This window comes from Stenella coeruleoalba (genome assembly GCF_951394435.1).
Source record: "Stenella coeruleoalba genome assembly, chromosome: 12".
Taxonomy (NCBI): domain Eukaryota; kingdom Metazoa; phylum Chordata; class Mammalia; order Artiodactyla; family Delphinidae; genus Stenella; species Stenella coeruleoalba.
In genome coordinates, this window is record NC_137158.1 from 75,256,121 (window position 1) to 75,275,739 (window position 19,619).

At 40.0% G+C, this 19,619-nt stretch overlaps 1 protein-coding gene across 1 annotated transcript in view; it reads left to right on the top strand.

Moving 5' to 3' along the window:
• The window catches only part of PLEKHG1 (pleckstrin homology and RhoGEF domain containing G1), a 222,130-nt gene that overhangs the window by 57,504 nt on the left and 145,007 nt on the right, over positions 1-19,619 (top strand). Inside the window, exon 2 of the mRNA XM_079939440.1 lies at positions 613-671. The gene's annotated coding sequence lies outside the window, so the exon portion shown is untranslated. The remainder of the gene's footprint in view (positions 1-612; positions 672-19,619) is intronic.

Sequence of the window (19,619 nt, forward strand, 5' to 3'; positions counted from 1 at the left end):
CCAGATTTTACCACATCTAAGCATTACTCCCATTAACTTCTACCTTCCCACCCCAAGTGCTTTGCAAAGATGGAAACTGAGAGGACTTATTGGCTACAGCCATAGAGAGGAGCTCAGGGATAGAGTGGCCATGGCCTTAGAAGGCGGTCATATCCTGTGGAAGACTTGCGTTTCAGAGATAAGGATACGAGGGTTGAGACTGAGTGAAATCATCCATTCTCCTTCTGCTTCTTGGAGTTTCATCTCTCTTCCTGGTAAAGGAAATTCTTCTTGGCTCCTGGCAAGTCATTGAACTTAATTTTTAGCGCTATTGAAAGTTCAAGTCTTTTTTAGATTTTCTGAGTATTTCAAGGGAAAGGGAAAATCAAGATTGGACAGTAACTTTCTAACACCACACCCTGTAAGTTGTTTTTTAAGTTAAATTGTTATGATTATTGCTATAGGTCTATTATAGACCAGTAGCATAGGTGACTTTTTCCTAGGAAAATTATGGTCTTTTTGCATCCAGTCTTCCTTTTGCCCCTTAAAATTGGCCCAGATTTCTCATCCATGTTCCACTGAAATCATTCTGGAAAAGTAAAAAGCAATTTATATTTTGTGTTTCTGCTACAGGTGGAGACGGATGTTAGCAGTTGGTGGGTGAAGACACTGGAAAGGCTTCAACCATAAAAGTGAGCTGTTTTCATTTTTTTACCACTTGAGTATGAAACATGCTAAAAGATTAATAAATTTGTAATTTAGGTTTGTTAGGTATTTTTGTGTAAGTACCCTCTAAGAGCCAAATTTATATTGTTTTTTAACTATTTTGTAAGACAGAATAACAAATATTATAACCAGAGGGTGAAATACAAAAGAAAATTCATATTTCAAAGTACATACATGAGGAATAAAAATGGAGTCAGGAAGCGTAAACCATAGTGTGACCCAAGTTGGAATCATACCTTCCTGTTGGCGCGCTACTGCTAATGAGTCAGTCTCTTGGTTAATATTTTAAATGCTTTTCATTGGTGAGAAAAGTTCTTCCTGTTCTTTTTAAGTTCCTCTTTTTTCTTTAAGATTTAAAATCTCAATGCAATTTTGTGGTGGTAGTACTTGAAAAACCACAGTGAACAATAAGAGGGAAGGGAAGGAGGGAGATATACACTTTTTTAAGGTCTAGGCAGTTATTTTATTCTGTTTCTCCTTTCCTAAGTCCTTTAATTTATCATACTCTGACCACATCATAAGCTATTTGGCAAGACTTGAAATGTTAAACTGACATTATTACTCAATTCCGTATCAAATGCTTACTAGAATGGAAGGAATATGTGAAGAAACTCAGTCCTGGTAAGCACAGCATTATCCTTTTACTCATTTATACTTTCAATTCTACACCAGGTCTTTTTTTTTTAACCAAACAGTAAAATAAAAATAACATTAAAGCATAAGTGCAACAAGGGGTTAGAGTCTGCCTTTAACTAGCACAATAATCATGCTTTGTTGGAATTATGAATATTTGATACACTGCATTATTCTTGTTGAGGTACTCAGAGTTATTACAAAGACAAATGGTATTTTAATGGAGTAAAGATGTCTTTGCTTGTGTTGGAGTTCAGAGTCCATCGGTATTTTGTTAACTGGTAAAATAGTGGTTTTCTTACCGCAGATCTTCATTACTGGCAAGAAAGTCCTAGAAGTTCTTTTGTCTAATGTATGACTAGAATGCTGAGGAGCTTAAAAATCAAGAGTCTGAGGTCCAGAGCTGACTTACCCATTACACACAGTGCCTGGGGCCATGATGCTTTTAGTGGCCCATGAAAATGTTTTAATTTTAATTCTTTCCCCAAAAATAAATAGAAAAATAGTGAATATATAATAATGAACCCAGCCTGGATTATATTTTTCTTTATACCAAGGCAGTCATAAAATATAATTTTTAATATTCTTTTTTATGGAGGAAGGGGCCTCGGAGCCCAAGAAAATCGTCATGTGCCCCTACCTGGATCGCAGTCAGGCACTCTATATGTGTGACAGATTCAGTCATTTGAATGCTTTTTTTTTTTTTCTTTTTTTGAAGTGGAATAATCATTTCTTTTTCAGAAATGATTACCTTCTCTGGAAATGCGTATATAGACTTGTCTGCTCACCAGAGAGATACATGGTTCGTCTCCAAAGAAAGAAATGACATCTTGTTAGGTTAGATAGCTGTGGTTATTCATGATGTTTTCTTAGAATAAAAGAAATATTTTCTCTCCTGAGAGACCCACTGATATTCTGTTTGCTTTGTAATATGATACGCAAAATAAGGGAAGGGGAAGCGGGACTAGCTCAGGATTCTTTGGTCCCATTTTGGACAAGCATTTTTGCCTGAGAAGTGTGTGTTCCATGAGAACAGTGGCGACCCCTGCTCCTTGCTGCTGTGGGCATGTGGACTTTAGCTCTTAGATCTTCCGTGGTTGCTGATCTGTGTTACTGAGTACATGACATTTTCAATTACCGTGACCGATCCGGTTTTGTTTGTTTCTGAAGCCATGATCTAGTGTTGGAGAAAATAGCTTTGTCAGTCTTCAACTGCAGTGACCAGATAAGAATAGCTTATAAAAGTCACTTGTTCATTTAAAGTAAGTGTGTTGAATGTCTGATGAACTTCTTTTTCAAAACTGGTACCCACTCAAATATAAACTCCCTCAGAGCCAGGTCTTTGCATGTTTTGCTTGTTGCTATATACCCTAGAAAAAGCCAGACATAAGGGAAGCTCAAATGTTTGCTGAAAGAATGAATGAGCTAATTTCCTTCTTTAGAAAAGTCATGTTTCCCCCTCCCGAGAACTAGGGCTCCAGGCCTCTGGTTTGAGGTAACAACCGTGGAGATCGGATACTGGAAGGGCCACATCTCCAGTGCCTGGAGGGGTGGGTGACCCTTCAGTGGTCAGCCTCCATCTCGAGACTCAGTTTACCCTTTCACAAAAATAGCTGGGTTAGAAGGAGCTTTTTTACTTTTCTAGAACTTTTTTTTCACCGTGCCGTGAGGCTTATTGGATCTTAGTGCCCCGACCAGGGATCAAACCCATGCCCCCTGCAGTGGAAGCTTGGAGTCCTAACCCCTCGACTGCCAGGGAATTCCCTTCTAGAACTTCTTAAAACAACAACAGGAAAGGTATTCTGATGGCCTTCTCCACCTTGGTGCCCCCCTAGACTCCCCTCACCCCATACTATTCTCAGGCTGGTCCAGGCCACCCCACGCTCCCTCTTCCTAGCCCTCCAAAAGGAAAAAGTACCCCTGTATTTCTAAAACAATTGTTTATTTTAAATGTAAATACATATAATTAAATTGATAACCCCCCCCAAATCATGTTATACTTCTGGAGTGTTCTGAAATTGTTTGGGGTATATAAGTGAACCGCAAAACTTCTAGTTCTCAGACTAGCAAATATCTGGGCATGTACACAAAAATGTATATGGTACATCAGTATAAAATAATAATCTACCAGTTTGTTACCCACAAGCTATAGATAAGAACTGTTCTCTCCAGGGTAGTAGACCAATAGATGCCATTGGGTACCAGTTGATCAAATTAAGCTAGGAAAACAAGAGAATTCTAGGGAGAAGCGCCGCTCTCTCCAGCTAATTTTTGAAAAATCAGAGGAGTATAGGCCTACTTTTCACAGTTTTTGACCCCAAAGGAATTAGAATGCATTATTTTCTCTTGGTATGATGTGTGTGTGTGTGTGTGCGCGTGCGTGTGTGTGTTTGTGTTATTCAGCTTCAAGACTATATCTTTGATGAAAACTATTACATATAGAATGGATAAACAGCAAGGTCCTGCTGTATAGCACAGGGAACTATGTTCAATATCCTGAGGTAAACTGTAATGGAAAAGAATATGAAAAAGGATGTTTATGCATATGAATAACTGAATCACTTTGCTGTACAGCAGAAATTCACACAGCATTGCAAATCAACTATACATTAATAAAATAATTTTTTAAAAAGACTGCATCTTTGAAATACCACCAAAAAGGTATGTGTGTACCCATACTCTTATAAACATATTTTTTTCCTGAATAAACATTCCCATACATTTTATTCTTGGTGTCTTTTTGTCCAGGGATTCACCTGCCCTGGTTCTTTGAGGAAAGTGCATCAGGGGTGGAGTTTAGGAGCACACAGCCTAGAGCTGCCCGAGTATCTGAGAGATGCCACTTAAATGTTCCAAGGTACACACCAGGCACCGGGGTGCTCGGGGCATCCTTTACAGTTCTTGCTAGCATTTTCTGACCCCTACCATGTGGTCATGCTCTTCTCTGGAGGGAATAAACATCACTCTGGCATCTTCCATCCCTAGCTGAGGACTCTCACGGCCCTTTCATGAGCAATTGCAGGAGGCCCACATGCTCTGTGGTACCTCAAAAGTCTTGAAGCTGAAGGCTTTGTGGGGTTGCAATACTGTGGCTTATTACCCTTAAGACTTACAAACAATGCAATGAAGGATGCTCAGTGAGGAATCAACACTGCCCAGCCCTTTACATATCCTGTAAGTGACCTTGCCACTGTGTTCCAGGAAGTGTTTTACTTAAGGCTGATAGATTTATTGGAAGGCAGCTAATAGAAGAGTTATCGGTGGCTACAGCATAAATGATTGACATTGTGAATAAATAACTAATTATATTGCACTAGACATTGCTAATAATATACCCATCTGGTGCAATTCTTGGCACTAAGCTAGAGGACAGGGACTTAATGCAGTGGGATCTTTAAATAGTCATTGAGATGCTTTCCATCAGTTTTCTTCCATTGCAAAATCCCTTGATTATCTCTTAACATGGAGCCGTCATGAAAATAATTTTTAAAGGATAATCGAAAATTAAAAGTGTTATAATAACTAAATATAGTGGTTACAAAAATATAGCACAAAATTACACGTTCAGAAAGACGTACAGATTTGGCTTTCTGAGTATGGGCACCTCTCCTCTATTAAAAAATATCTCCTTTTGGGCTTCCCTGGTGGCTCAGTGGTTGAGAGTCCGCCTGCCGATGCAGGGGACATGGGTTCATGTCCCGGTCCGGGAGGATCCCACATGCCACGGAGCGGCTGGGCCCGTGAGCCATGGCCACTGAGCCTGCACGTCGGGAGCCTGTGCTCCGCAGCGGGAGAGGCCACAACAGTGAGAGGCCCGCGTACCACAAAAAAAAAAAAAAAAAAGTCTCCTTTTAAAGAGTTCCGGAGATGGGTTGCATAACAGTGTGAATGTACTTAACACTACGGAACTGTACGCTTAAAAATATATGTATTTTACCACAATTAAAATTAAAAAAATTTTTTTAATATCTTCTGGAAGTTTGCATACCTTAAGCTGGTATAAAGACTAGACACCGTTTGGTGGGGGGGAGGGGTGAAGGAGGAAAACTTCTTCATTGTAGATCCTTCATTGTATCTGGGAAAGGTATGAGGGGAAGTCCCCAACCATTTTTGAGAGAAAAAGGACATAAGTTTTTTTAAAAAAAAAAAAAAGGTACTTGTTTTCTCATGAAGGGTTGACCTTTGGAATAAGGAACTAGTTCCTGTTCCTGGCATTGAGTATAAGAGGATTCTCAGGACAGTATGTTCTCAATTTTGTGGAATTATGGTAATAGGTTTCTGTCAAAAACAAGGACGGGGAGGGGGGCTTCATGGTCAAATAAGTTTGGGATTTAAGCAAGGTTAATGATTACTTTTTCTGCAGAGCCTTTACTATGCTGCCCTGAACTGTATGTCTTCAACAAGGAAGTGTTAAGGCAAGGTTCTCAGACTTATTGAAATGGAATTCCTCCTCCCTCCCCAAAGCCCCCTTCCCCACCTGCTAGTTTTTTGACCTATTACTGTGCTGCTCTGTGGAAGATGGCTTGGTAAATGCCAATGTAATATGGAAAGAGGAAGTGACCAGCACAAACACAGAAATGGGTTATGGGAAGAAATATAGACGAATTGAAGCCCTAACTGTGACGTGTCTCGGTAGAGGAACCGAAGAGGACATTTGGAGGATAAAACTCTATACAGTGACTCCAAGAGCTCCATCTGGATAACCAGTAATGGAACCAGCCTGAGTTTGATGGTGAGGGATTCCCTCCCATTTTGCTCTCCCCTCAGACTGACCTGTATGTTCCATGCATGCAGCTTGTGAAGCATCTTGAAGCGTTCGGCTAAGCCACTGGCAAAGGGATCAGGGATCAGCAAAGGGTGACGTTCAGTGTTCTGAAATCCTACTGTGGAAGAAAGTTTCCTTAAACCTTTTTCTATTAAACTGCCTCCAACTTAATAACATTTGACAGATTCTGAGGGACTCCTTATTGGAAAGAGGTAGCATAAAATTATTTAGCATAGGTTGTTATTGATACATCATGAAAAGTGATCTGTTTTCGAATGATCGTTTTATAAATGAATGTCTACTTTGTGTAAAGCAGTAAGTATTGTGAGGGATGCAAAGGCAAGAAGACAAGGCTTCTGTCCTTGGAAAGGTTGTAAAGTACGCCAGAGAAGGTAAAACACATCTAACAAGTAACCTTTCTGTGAAGCAGTATGTGATAAAAAAAAAAAAAAAAAAGTGGTAACAGAAACTTAGAGTACCAAAGGACCTAGAAATATGATCCAAAGAGATGTACTTCCCATATAAATTATTCACTTGTGAATGTCCCATGTCTTGAAAATAATGCTTATTTTCTGTTGGGTACAAAGTTATCAATTAAATCAAAATCATTTAACTGTTATTCAGATTATCAGTATCCTTACTTAACTTTTGCTCTATTTGACCTGTCATTTTCTGAGGGAGCTGTTTTGGAACTTAATTGTGTTGAGTGGATTGTTAATTTTTTCTTTTAGTTCTATCAGTTTTTCCTTTGCATATTTCAAAGCTGTACTTTAGATACACAGAGGTTAATAAGTTATTCAGTTGTTATGTAGCTAGGTGCAAGATAATTGTTGTGTTTTGGAAACCAGATAGAATATCCAATCCCCATGAAGTATGGGCTCGCAGAGGGTTTTTGAAGGTCTCCTGTTTTTAACATCAGCCGCTGATGATGAACCTTGGATAGACCTGCCCAGGGCTTGCAAAGGGACCATCTAATAGACACGGAAAGGCCGTCACTTAAAATGTCAGAAGAACCAGATGAGTCCAGTGGTGCCAGATCTGCTTTTGGCAGCTGTAGATAATGAATCTAGTGTCTGGAACAGACAGTTCGTTGTAATATCTGAGAAACTTGTAGAAGCACTGGACCAGATTCACCAAGCTTAGGAAGTCCGTACAACAGAATTATCCGCCATAGCTTTAGGTAAGCAAGGCCTGTATTCATGTTGACTGAATAAAGCTGACATCCCCTCCGCCTCTGTCTTGACCCTTTGCTTCCTGTCTCATTTCAGATCCCAACTATTGCTGTTTCAGCTGCATTTTCCAAGGTATGCATAATTTTAAAATCTGTGTTTTATTGCCTTACACCATCATGACTTTTCTATGCCATAAGGAAAGCCTGTTCTGGAGAGGCAGATTACATTTGTGATAAAGGCTTTCTAGAGTTAAGTCAGGTATTAAAGCAATCATTGTGTTTTAAATTGAAAGACGGGAGTTGCAATTGATCTTAAGTCCTGTATTAAGTGGAGTATTTTCTTTTAATATTCTTTGTCTTAAAAAATGTGGAATTGGATTTCTTAAAATGTTGTAACTTCATATATATTCCTTTGATTTCTAAAGCATAGTCATTCAAAGATAAACAGAGTTTAGCAATTTCACAAGTCCTCATAAATGGAATATTATAGCAACCAGGCTCTTAGGCAAATGATCACCCAATCCTTTTTTTTCTGGTCTCTCTTTTGTTTCTAAACTCTCCGTCTCATTTCTAACTCTTTTCTGAGTGTTTTCAGTTGGGGATCTCCCAGTTACCTCTAAGGCCACTTATTCCTAAAACTACCTTTTAACTCCTATTTGAGGAAAATAAAGATACTTTTGTACAGGCTTATCATTTCAAGTGCACATTTGACATCTTTCTCCCTTCCTCCCCCACCCCCCACCTCCACCCCGATACCTGATTTGTCACTAGATCTCCCTAAATTTACTTCCCTATCTGTCTCAGCCCTTCTTTTCCATTTCCACAGACTTCAGAGAAGGGAAAGGTGAATATCTGAATGTTTGCCACATGCTACACATTATACGCGTTTTCTTATTTCATCCTTGTAGCTTTGTGCAGTTATCATCATGAATTGGGCTTCAAGGTTAGGAGACTGAAATTCTCAGAAATTTAAGTCATTGCCCGAAGTCTCACAACCAGTAGTTTTGAGAAACAGGATGAGTTATAAATACCCAAGTACAAGTACAAGTCCACCATCTTCTTTGCTGCCCTGGAATGTGGGATACCGCCTGCAGCTCAGCCATGCCACATACCTCTGTGGTACCACATCGGGGCAGAAGAACCAGATTCTCTTTCTCTCTGGTTTTTCCAAATTCGTGAACCTCCAGTTCATGCTGCCCACCAGCCTGGTCCACCCACAGGGCTGGGTTAATTATGTCAGGTGTCTAGTCTAAAATTCACAGGGATACATTGTTGCTTGCTCCATAAGCTCTGACCTATTTTTGCTTTTCATCTTAAAGTCAACTGTTCTAGAAAAGTCTATTTTTTCCAACCAGAACTGTCTCCACTCCTTGGAGTTGTCATGAGGGAAACACCGTGGGTTCTGGGGTCAGTTGGACCTGGGCGGCTCATCTCCTTCCTGGGAGGCCTCAGGCACGTTTTCTGCCATCCTCAGCTATAAAGTCATGACGATAAACTCACTACAGTCTAGCTGTGGGTCCAGAGAGTGCATGTACAATGCCAGCTGTGGTGAGAGCCTGGCAGGCTCTCAAATGGAGCTGGAGGGTGATCGCAGTAATACTATTATCGAGACCTTATCTATCCTCTTAAACTCAGTTCAGGTTCCTCCTCCTTCATAAATGACTCCAGCCTGATTCTATCTGCTTCCTCGTATATAAGTTAGCTTCAGAACAATTCTTTTAGCAATTTTAATTTTGTAGTGCCTCTTGACACTGCTTTGTGGTCTTAAAAATCCTTCTTGAGTGTTGTTAATTCCTGCTCTAATGGACTAAAAGTTCAAAGGCAGGACTAGGTCTTATGCATATGATCTATAGCCTGGTGCCTGATATGTAACTATTCACAGACTCTTTGGATTCAAACTTAAGAAGGTTCACATATATTCAGATGGAATCAGTAGCCTGCGTGTTGGTTTTAAGTACAGAGGGTTCCCGGGTAAATGTCTTCATGTAGCATGATTAGCCCAAATTTCTTTGTTCGTAGTTCTGAATGTGAAGAATATTGCAGAGTAAACTTTGAAACTCCAAGAAATCTTACTATCAGTATTTCTCACAAAACTGCCTTTTAAGCCCTGGGCAATCTTAACACATGGCTGTATATACACGCATGTTTTATTTTCTTGGAGTACCTCCAAGATAGGAAATATTCTAATTGTCTTCATAACTGCTATTTTCTAGGCCTAAATTTTTTTCTTGGGCAGATTTTCATTTTTCTTCTTTGCCTCTTCAGTCCAGGTAACTTTTTCTCCCCTCCCCTCCTGGCCAGGTTTTCCGCTGGGACAGTCTGGTGGGGAGGATGTTGCTATAAAAAATAAGCCTGAGGAAGAGTCAGAGAAGAGATCGTTTAGAGATAAAAATGTGGTGGCACTTTTAAACTGAAGGGACCGTTTTGTTCATGATGGGTCTTCTATTTTTATTTTATTATTATTTTTTTAATTAAAAAATCTCTTTATTTGAAAGACACAGAAGAAAATAAACAAGATAATTCACAAGCTGGGAGAAAATATAATATACATATATGATAAAAATATATAAAGAGGGCTTCTCTGGTGGCGCAGTGGTTGAGAGTCCGCCTGCCGATGCAGGGGACACGGGTTCGTGCCGCGGTCCGGGAAGATCCCACATGCCGCGAAGCGGCTGGGCCCGTGAGCCATGGCCGCTGAGCCTGCACATCCGGAACCTGTGCTCCGCAACGGGAGAGGCCACAACAGTGCGAGGCCCGCGTAACACAAACAACAACAACAACAACAACAACAAAATATATATATATAAAGAACTCTAAAAACGCAATAATAACAAAACATCATTAAAAATTAATAAAAGATTTGAACAGATACTTCACTAAAAATGAGATACAGTTGGCAAATAAACAAATGAAAGATGATCAACATCATCATTTATTAGGGAAATTCTTATTAAAATCACAATTAGATCCCAGTTATTTGAATGCTGGTGTGGGTACAGGGCATTGTACACTGCTGGTGAAAATGCAAAATGGTTCAGCCATTTTGGAAAACACTTTAGTAGTTTCTTATTAAGTTTAATATAAACTACCATACAACTCATCAATCTCTCAGATATTTACTCAAGTGAAATGAAGATATAAATCCATACAAAAACCTGTATGTGGATGTTTAGAGTAGATATATTTATTAACAATTGCCAAAAAAGTGGAAAAAACAAAAGAAAAATATTCATCAGCTGGTGAATGGATAAACAAACTATGCTACATTTGCTCAATGGAACACCGCTCAGCAATAGAAAGCAACGAAATATGGGTATTTTTGGCAACATACATGAATCTCAAAGGCACTAGACTAAGTAAAAGAAGCCAGATTCATATACAGACTACATATTGTATGATTATATTTATATTACATTATCACAAAGGCAAAACTACAGGGATAGAGAACAGCATTACCAGGCGATGGGGCCAAGGATAGGGAATTGACTATGAAAGGGAGCATGGGAACTCTTTGGTGTGATGGGAAACTTCTATATCTTGATAACTTGACAGTAAAGGAGGTTACAAAATTGTATGCCTTGTCAAAATTCACAGAAAGGCACAGCTAACATGGTGGATTTTGTTGTATACAAATTGTACTTAAATAAAATTGGCTAAAAAGTAATCTGTGAGTGGAATGAGATTGAGTGGGGAAAGTTATGAAACAAGGTTGGCCATCAGTTGATTGTTGTGGAAGGTAGATGAAAGGATGCATCATTATTCTGCTCTGTCTACATTTATATGTTTATATATATAGTTTTTTAAATAAAATCTGCAAATACAGTTTAGTCTTAAGGAACTGTGTTTTAAATTAATGATAAAAATAACAGGGAAGTACAGTCCAAGTCAATTTACTGAAAATAGTTAATGACAAATAAAGAATTACCATTAAGAATTATAGGTAGATATAAGTTGTAATGATGGGTCTTTTAGCTTTATTTAATCACCCCGTATTCAGAGCCAGTTTTTAAAACTTCATACTTTATCATTTTAACTGGAGGTTTGGGGACCCTCTCTTTCAACAACATAAGTATTGGCAAAATAATCATTTGAAACACGTTGTAGCCAAGTTTCACCTGCCAAGGTGAGTGTTCCATCCTAAATTCACATTTAAATGCGTTTGCAAAGTCTATCTCTAAACAAAATGCAGATTACTAATTTTGGCAATATTTTGCCTATATGGAGAAGTTATATGTTAAAATATTTACTTAAGAAAAAAAAGTCTCCTTTGTCTTCAGGCTTAAAGTTGTGAAATTGAACTGCGTGAGAGCCTTTGGAAGAACCCTTCCCAGGGGAATGGCCTTCTTCCTTCTTGGGGTCAAGGTGAGGGGGTGAAGAGTTGGGAACCACATCCCCCAGCTGTGGAACACCCGGCTCGGTGCATTAATTCTCTGCTCTGTGCCCACCTCTCCCTTGTCCGTCCAGGAGGCAATGCTAGATAAAACCCCAGAAGGTGTAGAGGCGCCGGCTGACTCAGCCCGCACCACCACTGGGACCTGGGAAGATCTCTCTCTTAGGAAAAGGAACTTTGCAAAGAAAAATTTCAAAACTTCAACAATTTTCAAGAATATTTGAACATTCAAGACTAGGATTCTGTAGGGAAAGACTGGGACGTAATAAGGGTTCCGTCAGTAACACCGTGAGTATACACAGCATATGTTACATGCAGGCAATCTTCAATTTAAGCCAGGGTTGTTTTCCAAAAGTTCATTTGAAAAATATTTTGGAGTGTGTTTTTTCCTCATTAGATGTAAAGCTATGTGTGGGAAGTCCTCTGGCAAACAGAGCCTGTTTAACCCATACTGTACCTGGAAAGCAGTTCAGGGCATTTTGGTGGCCGGTTGCCAATACTAATATTCTTCCCCACTGTTCATATAAACAATTGCGATTCCAATATTTGTAGAACTTCTCACAACTAGAAAATGTGGCATAAACATTTTTATGAGGCCATGTGTCTTGATATCAGAGTGTAGAGAGACACACATTAGCTATAAAACTAGAAGTCATACAGACGTGAGTAATCGTGTATAAGAATGATTCAGGAGAGCTTCGTCAACATATCAAAGCAATAATAGAAGCACATTACAATTATATAGCACTTTCAAGTTTGATATATTTATAATTTATGCCAGTTTGAATTTTGAAACTCTAATACCCAGGCATTCTTATTTACTTTGTGCAAGAGCTTAGGGGGAATGCTTTGAAATGAATAGTAAGATGGGGCCTGGTATCCTGAGAGGAGAACGAGGAGAATGTAAGAATGATGCCCTGTGTGGACCTCTTAGGGAGAGGAGGGAGGAGTAAGTAATTCAGAAGTGTGAGCCAGGGACTTCCCTGGCGGTCCAGTGGTTAAGGCTCCACGCTTCCACTGCAGGGGGCGCAGGTTCAATCCCTGGTCAGGGAACTAAGGTCTTGCGTGCCGCAGGGTGCGGCCAAAAAAAAAAAAGAAGAAGAAGAAGAGTGGGCTGTAGAAAGGAGGAACATGCAGATCATGATAGCCCTCCTCCCTCATAAATCCCAAAGTGAGAATTGGCTGGTTATGGTAATAGTAGGTTGAAGGAGAGAAGAAGGGGGAGGGTAAGGAAATCTTTGCCTTTCAAGTCGCCATCTTCCCAATCAGGGTTACGCCCTGGTCTCTGAGACATATTCTTCCATAAAAACACTGATAACCTATGGTTAGATCCCACATTTGAGAATCATTATGGGTTAACAAGCTTTTACAGGCAAAGCAGCTGGGAACCCTCTATACCAACAGAACCTGGAACACATTTTCCTGTAGAAATAAACAACCATTTACCAGGAGTCTTTTGGAATGTGCTCCATTTTTAAATTGGTTCTGCCTGTATGTGTAGAGTTGAGTGAGCCTGAGAAGCAAATAGTAAAATGCTGGATTCTCATGGGGGATGTAGGGTTTTTGCCTTTGGAACTCAATGAACTCTTGTACCTCTTTGTATATCTAGAGACCAGTCTCAACTGTGTGTTTCTTAGACACAAAATAAAATTTCTAAGTTTTCCACATTTATGATTTTTATGAACATGAGCTTTCCTATCTGAGAAACTTTAAACACTTATGAAAATAAGTATAATGCTCATGGGGTCACTTTAGAAGACAAAAACCAGATGGTAAGAGGTTCGTTGACATGACCGGCTGACCTGCTGTGAGATATTGAACACTTAAATTTATTTTTCTTCCTCCATGATCGTTCTTCTGAATATCTTGAAAGACATCCAAGAAAACTTTTTCTTCTAATTATTTCCAACTACTTCTTGGAAGTTCATTCGGACTTACAATTAAACAAATCATCTATGCTTTGGGAGCACCAATTTAAACATCCAATGTTTGTATTTATATAGAGAAAGAAGGTTAATTATCTCTCCCCACCACCAGGTTTTAGCCTAAAAGGCAAATTATTTAGTTTTGCTCCCTCTTGTATATTGAGCAGTTGCTCAGTAAATGGGTTAAATAATATGGTATCTTGATTCAGGAGAATGTGGTTCCCAAATGAACCATTTAGAGAAAATAGGATGTGACTGTGAGTAGGAGGGACAAGGGGGTGGATGCCTCCGCAAAACAAGCTGTTGTGAAGGGAGAAGTGGAAAGTAGATGCTGGGTAAGCAACCGAAAATGCCCATGAAATTGAGGCAATCATACTTAATTGTTGCAGTTTTATTTCTAAATAAAACATAGTTCTGAGTATAATCTTTCCATCCCTGGCTCTTATCCCTACATACTATTGTAGACCGCACTTCTACAAAGTTCCTCAAGTTATTTCTTGGCACCTTGGAGGGAGGGGAGCACATCTCATATTATGAACAGCTGTGGTCTTGTCTTCATCTTCTGATCTAAGTTGCTGAGCTCTCCATGACTGGAAGTGCCTGACATCCAACCAGCGCTGCCATCCGGAATCACTCACGCCCAGAGCCCACCCGAGGCCAGTTGGTGCTTTGCTCTTTGGAGCATGTGCCAGAGTCATAGTGTATTGTGTGCAGAATTGGGGCAGATGCTTCTAAATACCTGCTGGAGGTTTAAGTGAAAATTACACTGTTAAAAAATACTTTCTGCTCTCTATTCCTCTGTCTTTAGAACTCAGACATAAACTATAGATACAGGGCCTGAGGAAAGTAGTCCAATAATTGAAGGATGGCTTCCAGGCTTCTGCCTCGGACAGCTGAGTGGGGCTACGTTATAACCAGGAGGACAGGCTTCTTGTGGTATTTAGCATCCAAGTTACATAGATCAATGTAGGCAATTATGTTACCTATTTATCCTTTATAATGCTGTATCTACAGGAAAATGAGTCCTCCTTCCACCCTGGCAGCACTCTGGATAAAAGAGGCAAGTTATGTAAACATAATGCAGACATATAATGTGGACAATGTATTAAGAGGGCCAGATGTTCCACTTTCTGCAGTCTGATAGAGTTGTAGTTGTCTAAAGTAAGGCAATATATTCAGATTGGAATATTGCCAAGAGTAAAAAGTTTAAGAACAAGGGTAAACTTGGCCTTCCTCTCAACAAGCTGAGGTCACCACAGGATAACACTGGCTTTCCCCTTCAAGGGCTTCTTTTGTCTGGCTCTGTCCAGCAGAATCTCGTGTTAGTTCTCCATCCCATACCCCCTCTGCTCTGTTGGTCCATCTGCTGCTGACCTAACATCTGTTTGTCATCTTGCCTATTCCAGAAATGCCCTTCTTCTCTGCTTGGGGTAGAGTTCTACCCTCCAGATAACCAGTACGCCTAGTGTCTCCACCCATCTCTGTGCTCACCTCAGCCATACATAGGTGTTAATTTTAGACACCAAAAAGATCTAGTCCTAAATACCTCACGTTGCTTATGAGGAAACTGAGGCACAGAGAAAGTTGGCATCACCACCAAATTTGCGCAGCAAGTTTGTGCCAGAGACTGAACTAGAATCAAGGTGTCTTGTCTTCCAGCCCAGTATACCAACTGCATTTATAAAATTCTTTAGTTTTTCCACAAAGGGGGTATGTATATAGATACACACACACACATATTGTTTTAAACTGATGAGCAATAAGAAAGATGGACTTTTAAAAATTGATTTGCTATATTAGTCTGTTTAGAGCTGGGAATGCCAACCATTCAAATCTTACAATATGAAAATTGGGCCTGTTCAAACATATATTAGGGCTGGGTTTGTATCACCTTTGGTCACCTAACTACTAAGATTTCAAGTTTCTAGCATCCCAACATCAGACTTTCAAAATCTTGAATGGCTGTAGACATGACTTTCAAAAAGGATTTCCACCCATCGACTTTATGGATACCTAGTCTTTGAAGCCTAAGAAGGCTACTTGTTTCTATTATCTGTTCAGTCAAGTCTTTGTGTTTTCAGCAAACTTATAAGAGACAGCAATATGTCGTCTTATTGCAGCACTAAAATGGGGTTTGGGCAGAGGAGACTTCCTGTAACACACAATCTAACATTATAAAGTATCTTGGGAAAGAGTAGTTTGAAGCACAGTTTCCAGCAACAACCTCCCACAGTATCATTAATTTTCCTTGCTCATAGCAGTCTAGTTTTTCCTATTTGCAACAGATGTGTCTAAACAATATGTTTTATTAACTCAAACAGAAATATTTTCCTGCATTAAAATGACCCTAAGATCACATTGTTTTCTTTTGTGTGAGGAGCGTATGCTGCTTGGGAACATTTAGAGAAACCGAATTCAGATGTATGGAAAGGTAGGATTCACATGTATGGAAAGATAGGAAGTGGTGAGAAGCAGAATTGACCCTCCTTTAGAGCTCAGGATGATATTAAATCCACCAACAATAACAAGTAAAAATACTATGTATTGTTGTCGAGTGCTACCTGTCCCTTGAAAAGATTTCTCTATCAGCAGATATTAAAAGGTTTCAAGACCTCTTGTCTATTTTTGAGATGTGTGTCTAAAGAGACATAAAGAGCAGAAGTATTTGAAGATTGACTTGTATACAAGAGTGGCTAAAATACTTGTATACAAATAGGTCCTTCCAGGAATATGAAAGGGAAGATGGATTCTGAAAGCGTACTTGCTGTTTTTTTCAGCTGGCTGTTGTCAGGTGTGAGAGTTTTTCTATGCATCGGGAAAGGCTCCCTGTGCCCACGTACTGCTGTGTCCTGGTGCTTCTGCAAGGACTGAACGTGCACCTCACTGCTATCTGTACCTGCCAAGAAAGGACGTAAAGCACTGGCTGCCCTTCCTGTAACTTTTCTGAGAACAAAATAAAAAAGTATCATGGGAGCATTAAACACCAGGACACCTTCTAGACAAAGTGCAAAATGATTTGCTTCTTTACGGCTCCCTCAAATATTTTTCAACTCCCAGTAGTCGAGTTCCAAAGAAGAAATTATGGTTTTCTCTGAGAGCCAGAAGTTCCCTTTATACATTTCTGGGTTTGGGGGGTGATATTTTGAGTTCTTCTACAATAAAATTGAACGGTCCATTTGAGCAGTTGTACCTGTATTGAGCATAGTTTCTATTTCGGGATTGTTGGAGGCAGTTGTTGAGTGCTGACCTCTTCTTTGATCCGTTGGGACTCACTGGTTTCCACGGAGTCTTGCTGGCTCTCATGACCAAGTGAGAGCTCGGCATTCTTGTCAGCTGGGGTGCAGTGTTCCCAATCAGGTCTGACCTGAAACACTCGGACAAAGGACTTTAAAATCAGAATGCTTTATGTGTCATCCTGAAAATATGTTGATTATTTTGGGAGAAGAGTGCAGCAGAAGTTTAAAACCTTGTGTTTCTTTCATTTACTTAAATTTTGATTCATTTCTGGAAAACTGTTTTAGTCTTCTGTTGTTACAAAATCCATAGTTTCTCCAGTCCTCCTGTTCTGTACAAAGTAACGCAAAGCATAATGTCTTAATTGACCTTAAATGTAAGTAAAAGGAGAGCCAAGTTATTGTGACCAATATATTTTACGCATCTGGCAGTAATCTTTTTATTTTATGGCAGTGATGACTCAAAGCAGTTGTTGATCCTAATTTACTTTTAAACATTTTAACTTAAGCCTTCTTCTCAGGGCTTCTCTGTTCCTCCCCCACCTAGTATTGTCGGATGGCTAAAATAAGATCACCGCAAGTACCGACGTTCTTTTTTCTAAGTCAAACATTTGCACGGCTACCCTGTGGATTCAGGAGAGACAAAGGGAGGTCCCTGACTTAGAGCTAGCCCTCAAGTAGAGGCAGGCGGGCATCCGCAAGGCTCATAATTGTAGAGAGCTGGGATGTGTCTGTATTGTACAAAATGAGTAGGAGCGAAGAGGAAGAAAATATGACTTTGGCCTGGGCAGGTGAGGGCTGAAGAGGCATCTGAGATGGTGTTTGTGTTCCTACAGAGGGCATTCTCTGACCTACTTTGATGCCTGACTCCCTTGTAATTACTTCTGCTCGAATCCACAAGGCTTCACTCTAAGGGGAGAATTAACTCTTTAGCTAACATGGAAAATCATGAGATGTTCTTTGGGGGAAATTTTTACCTAAATTACTTTCAATACTTGACTTGATGTCAGAGTGACTTGAACTATTCATTTAGATCCTTTGGCAGTAGCAATTGTAAACAGTGATCCTTACACTCAGTCAGGTTCTTACCAAAGGTGTTCTCCATGTTGACATAAGGCTAACCCAGATTTTGACCTTGAAATGTATTTCTAATTTCCTTTTGAAGCCATTCCTGAGATTACTAAGGGATTTTTATACTGAAGGAAAGACGTGGCTTTATTAATTTTTATCCCTGCTCCTTCAATGAAATAGATGTTTATTTTTCTTTATAAACCCCATGGATTTTAATAGGAGTATCAAGAAAAACCATCAAGAAAAAAAATTTATATAATATTTTCACATGTGCTTATGTTTTCAAAGTAAATAAGCAATGAGGAATCATTTTTCAAAAATCAGTAATGGTGGTGGTGTTCTTCTACTAAAAAGATTGACTTAAGTAGCTTCACTTTTCATAGCCTCTCACTGACTTTTATTTCTTTAACTTTATAAGGAATATGATCCATTTAGTCATATTTTTAAAGACTTGTGTGAGATAAATATTAGGGTTTTAACAAAGAATAAGCCCAGGAGCAAAGCATAAAGCTGGAAGAATAGGGCTTCCCTGGTGGCGCAGTGGTTGAGAGTCCGCCTGCCGATGCAGGGGACACGGGTTCGTGCCCCGGTCCGGGAAGATCCCACATGCTGCGAAGCGGCTGGGCCCATGAGCCATGGACGCTGAGCCTGTGCGTCCGGAGCCTGTGCTCCGCAACAGGAGAGGCCACAACAGCGAGAGGCCTGTGTACCGCAAAAAAAAAAAAAAAATATATATATATATATATATATGTATGTGTATATATATATATATATATATATATATATATATATATATATATTAAAGCTGGAAGAATAGTCCAGAGAGGCAACATTAAGGAACTGAGCAGGGCCACCATGTACAGCTACACAGACCAGCTCCACACACTCCACCAGGAATGGGGCCCTCTGGAGTTGTGCAACCTGTCATCCCTAGACCTAAGGGTTATAAAAAATGTTTTCACATTTTTGGGTTCATTCGGCAAACTTTTGGGTTCCCTAATTATCCTAGGATTGTTGGGGAAACCCTGGATCACACAGCATTCATAGCTAAGTGGCCTTTTTATTGTTGACCCCCAAGAGTCGTCCATTTGGCCAAGGCAAATGGCATAATGTTACAGCTCCTATGTTGCTGCGTCTTCCCCATCCTAAAGCATGCTCCTTTAAAGAAGAAAGGGCAGAGCCATTATGGGTAGGAAGGAACCAAAGCCGCAGACCGCTGAGGAGTTTGTCAAGTCAGGAGTCCTCCACGCCTCACTTGCTCAGGCTTCCACACAGCCAGCACTTAAGGATGGGCTCCATGTGCCAGACACTGTAGTGGGTGCTGAGGATACAGTGGTTACCTTGGAAGTTCCTGCAGGAAGCCTGGAGCTAGTGGAGCTGAAAGATCATTGTAAAGACCATCGTGCAGTGTATAATTACACATTGCGGTGAATGCTGTGAATGAAGAGAACAAGGGACGCTTAAGAGAGTGGGTTTTCATTGGCACGAAGGCTGATCCTGAAGTTGGGACAAAAATGGGAGAATGAGTGAATGAATGAAAGCCAGAATGTGTAAGAGGCTGGTGAGCAACGATGAGTGGGGCAATGAGACGGGGCTGGAGAGGCAGGTGAGGGCTGTATCGTGCGCGGGGTTGCAGGCCGTGTTGAGGAGTCTGACTTTTATTCTAACTGCAGTGGGAACATACTTACAGGTTTTAAGCAGGGGAGTGATGTAATCCAGCTTAGTT